Consider the following 5,489-nt stretch of genomic DNA (forward strand, 5'->3'; position numbering starts at 1 on the left):
CTTTTGCTTCCAATTTTTATGACACTAGTTCGATTGGTTGTTGTGGTTGCTAACTTGCTATGTCTATGACAGACGCTAGACCTTAAAAAAAATTGAAAAAATTAAAAAGGACTCAGTTATATATGGAGTTTTTCCCTTCAAAGTTAAATTGTATGTACCCTCTAGGGTGTTGATCCAAGGTTCTCAATTTAGAAGTAAAAGTGGGTATGTATCTCTAACCACTAGGTCGAATCCTTTTAGGTTCATTTTTAAGTGATCATAATTGATGAATATACAGTTAGAAATACACTGCTACTTTTTTTTTTCCAATTGAAAAAAGCACAATTATTATTAGATGCTACGAAGTGATGATATGAATTTTAAATCTATATAAGCATATATATCAAAGGATAATTTAAGTATGTCTATGTTATGATCACTATAATATTTTAAAAAGTATTACTAAAATTAAAGTAATACTTTTTAGTAATTTTTAAAAAATATTGTTAAAAAAAGTATTATTAAAATATAAAAAAATGTTATTTTAAATTTAATAATATTTACATAATTACTATAGCCACCATAAATATAGAATTTATTTGTATCAAATTATTCTATCAATTTATTTCTTTAAATAGACTCATCTTTAAATATTTTTTTAATTAAATAAAATTTAGTTTTTTATTTATTATATTTTATTTATATCAAAAGTACATATTAAAGTTTAATATTTGGAATTTAGAATTTAAAATATTTTATTTTTTATTTTAAAGCTGATCTTCACATAGCGCTGCACCGCCTTATTTGCTTGGATCCCATTAGCATTTGCCCCCTCTGTCCCTCAAAAGATATACTTCTATATTTTTTTTCCTTCATAATTTATTACAATGATTTCATAAGTTTTGTTATTGATAACTGTGTATTTTGTATTCGACAATCTCTAAAAATAGTAAATAAGTGTGTGTCGGTTTAATATGTGAAATAAAATACACAAAATATATCTCTAAGTTTGCTGCATTTTCCAACAATATATCTTACGTTTTCTACTTTTTGTTTTTTGTGACCTTTCAATTTTTTTTCTTCACACTTCAATAGCTTGTTGCATCTTTTCTTTTTTATAATTTTTTTTTTGTGACCTATCGTTATATTTTTTAGTCAACACTGTTGATTGAGTCAGTTCAAAAGTTTGAATCTTCAATAATGATGGGAACTTAGAAGAATTTCAACACCATGACTTAATTTTGTTTGTCGAGCCAACACCGACTATGAAATTGTGTGGTGTACGTTACAACTTGGTTTGTTACATTTAAAATCTTATTTTGCTAATGGCAACTAGATCTATACCGTTCTAAATATTTAGCTTGATTACTAGAGAATTCTTCAATTAAAATAATTATTTTTTTCTTTTGAAAAATAAAACATTTCTTTTTTCATGTTTGTGAGCTCAAGAGATAGAATGTCTTTCAAGGCATTTAAGATATCATTTTATATATATGTTCCTATCTTGGTATGAAATCATTGTGTGAGATTAAACATGCATGCCTTTATACACTTTCCTATGTGATATGTATGTAGGATATAGATCCAAAAAATAATTATAAAATAATAGGAAAATGTACCTCTTGAATTAATTGATAACCCCACCCCATTTGAAGCAGTAATTTATTTAGAATCTGTTTGAGAAGTAGTAGAGGTTTTTTTTGAATTATAAAAAGTCACAACATGCATATTTGATATTATTTTAAAAAAATTAATTTACAATTTTTTAAAGAAATAAAAATATATGATATTTTCTAAGTCATTCTATTATTTTTGTAAAAAATATTTTTTGTTTTTGTTAAAAATTTTGATTTTTTATTATTATTTTTACGAAATAATTCATCTGTCAAAAATATTGATTTTTTATTATTATTTTTAAATAATATTCTATTTGAATCACCTCTTTGTATATATTGTACTTTTTTATCAGTTTACTACTCTATTTTTATTATTAAATTTGTATTTAACATTGTGTGTAGTATGAAATTTCAGTTTTAATTTTATTTTTTCACATGTAATTTTATTTTTATATAGCTTACTATTATTTTTATAGTTAGTTATAGCAAGTTCTTGACTCCAATAAAGAAGGAGGAAGTTCTAATAAGAGTAAAAAAAAAATAGCAACAAAATATACATTGGCACACATTTTATATTTGTTTTTTATTTTCACCTATTATATCATACACAATAAAAGAGCAAATACTAACTACACAATAATTTCTTTTGTATTGTCATCAAGATTATTATGAATTAGAATTTTGTTACTATCACCATATACAAAAACACCGTTACGGGTGAAGTGAAGTAAAAAAACCAGTTTTTAATGATATTATTATGTGAGAAAAACGGAATGCTAGAAGCGCTAAAAGAATGAAACTAATAAGAGAATAAATAATAAATTAATTGCCTAATCGATTGTAATCTTAGTGATTAGATTATGTAAAATAGCAATAATTTGAACTAGTCCTATTTTTTATATGTTAGGAGAACATGGCTTGCATATGCTAGCAATAGAGCAATAAGCTGCGTTGAAAAAAAAAATATCTATTAGGGCGGCATCCAATATTTTGATGTTGTCAAATCAATTAAAACAATGATTAGCATTAATTAGCTATGAGATTCTCTTGTTTTTTCTCCCACTGTACATTTCAATTTAACAAGTTAAATATTAGTTTATTATGAATTTAAACTTTATTTAAGAATTTGTTATTGACTAATAAATGACTATATGTTTAATATAAGATTTAAATTTTCGACACTTATTTAAAGAGACAAATAAACTTATTATTCAACCGACCCAAATTAATTAGACTATCTCCTTTCTACTACTTTAGAATTTGATCTTATCCTACAAGGAAAAAAAAATTGTTCTGAGGGAAAAAAATGGTCCTTAAAACCAATGAATCAAAATCTTGGTGATATATAGAATCTGATGAATAACGTGTATTTGGGCCACTAAACTACCTTAATGAGTAGCTAGCATTGTTTGTATGATTTTTTTTAATTTTTTACTCATATAAATGCAGGGTTAATTTAGGCCAATTATACACAATAATGATCATTGTGATTAGAGATGAACGCAAATCGAATAAGACCGAAATCTTGATTTGAATTCAATTCATACTAAAAATATCTCAAATCTAAAATTTTTAATTTTTTAGGTTGAATCTAATCCGTATATTTACAGATCGGATATATAACCACTTTCTCTGGTCAACTCTATGCTCATCATATCTGCAACTAAGTCTAGCACAAGAGAAACGATTGGCTTTTCTGGCATCAAGCTCCTGAATACATCTCTGTGAGCTGTAAACTCTAAAATTACTTTATCCTCCTTGTAGCTGCCAAAGATAATTTAACATAAATAAAAATAGCTAAACAAATTAACAACACCGTTAACAAATAAAATTCTAATTGAGTTTACTTACTTATCCATCAAATGATTACCATACAAGTATGCTGCAATTGCAAGTTCAGTATCGTCCAAACCCATTGAAGCTGTTGGTCTAAAATAGACTTGCACCCACTAAATGTATAAAAAAACTGTTATTAGTGAAATAATAATAATAATAATAATAATAATAATAATAATAATAATAAACTAATAGTATTAATTTTTTTTTTTTTAAAATGGGGACCATGACCACCTTAATCCCGTAAATCCGCCGTTGGTTATAAGTCTATAAGATATTAAGTTTTCATCTCTATATTATTAATTTATTCATTTTATTAACCAAGATGCCCTGTTTTTACTCCTATACTATAAAGTCCTCGATTAAAAAAGAAATGCTAAATGATTATTGCAATCTAAAGTTCTAAACTAGGAAGGGAAAAACCATTTCTCAGAAGCCCCTCTTTTGCTGATTTCAGTGACAGCTTGACTGCATGAATGAATGAATGTCCATGATATTATTCAAGAGTTATCCGTTCTATAATAATTTAACTTTTTATATGTATTTATATATCTACATGTGGTATTTTATATATTTTTTAATGTGTATTTTATATTTCATATTTTATATAAGTGATCCATTGGTGATTAATTTTTTATTTATATGTAGTATAATTTAATTTTCAATGTGTCTGTTTCGTTGAGAAGTAAAAATAAGATTGAAAAAAATTCATCTTCATGTATGTCAAAATTATTTATGAATATGTTCTGATCATTTTTAACCTTATATTTTGGTCTTCTCTAAGTATATAATGTACCTTGTTTTCACTCTAACTAACTACACCTTCATAGAAAAAATTTATTTGAAAGTGACAACTTATCAATCAGAGTAACTTATAATTATTTGGTCATATAATTGTGTCAAATAACGTTTTTATTAAAGAGATTTAATTCATTATTCACATTGACTAAGCGTTGGGTGAACGCTGATCAGATCGAATTGGATATGGTTAAAATTTTGATTCGATCTGTATTAAAATTATCATATTGGATCGGATTTAATATTTACAATTTTTAAGGTTGGATCCAATCCGATCCAATTCGCACATTTGCAAATCGGATTGGATTGGATATTGGACGCAAAACACAAAAAATATTTTTAAAAGTTTATTTTTATTAAAAAATATTAATAAAATTTATTTTTTTATTCTTTTAAATATGGTTACTCTTAAAATGATATTAAACATACTTTTTCTTAAATAATACAACATATATAATATTAGTTAAAAATTTGAAATAAAACATAAAAAGAATATTTACTTATTTATTTTTTTTATTTTTGTGGATATGCGGATATGCGGATCGGATACGTGGATACCTACACAAAATTCGCAATCCGATTCTATTAGTGTGTAGATCGGATCTATATCTATAATTTTTTAGTCGAATTCGAATAAATGTCATGAATATACGAATCGGATTCGATTCATGAACACTCTTAATTGTGACCAGGTTAAGAAGATGGCTACTATATGTAACTATGATAGTATGCCACCCACTCTCATGAGTTTAGTATATCACTTCTCTGGAAATATTAAGAAGTAATTCAAGATATGACAAAGTTTGATTAAACGTGAAGGAACAGAAAAGGCAAAGTTGCAATACTTTGCCAACGTCCCTGATATATATATATACATGATTATCAAGTGTTTAATTTGAACTTTTGCACTTTTTACTAATTAAGTTCATTAATTATTTGTTTGAACTTCCCATAGTGTGTGGAGTTAAGATTAGAGCTACATATATATTAGAAAGAAACTTCTATATTTATTTAAAACTTTAATGATCACATATTCAGCGAAACATTTAGCTAATTATTAATTATTTGTAGTGGTTGGTTATGAGACCCACTTTTAAATTAAACCTTTTTCAAACTAACAATTCTCACTAATAAAAAAATTATTCAAACACAGTTTATTTTAAACTAATAAGAGAAAAAACAAAAAAAAAACAACAAATTTTATTGTATGCTAATTGAAAAAATAAAAATATTATATAAAAAAATAATTATCTAATCAGT

This window comes from Arachis duranensis, chromosome 9 (genome assembly GCF_000817695.3).
Source record: "Arachis duranensis cultivar V14167 chromosome 9, aradu.V14167.gnm2.J7QH, whole genome shotgun sequence".
In the NCBI taxonomy this organism is placed as follows: Eukaryota; Viridiplantae; Streptophyta; class Magnoliopsida; order Fabales; family Fabaceae; genus Arachis; species Arachis duranensis.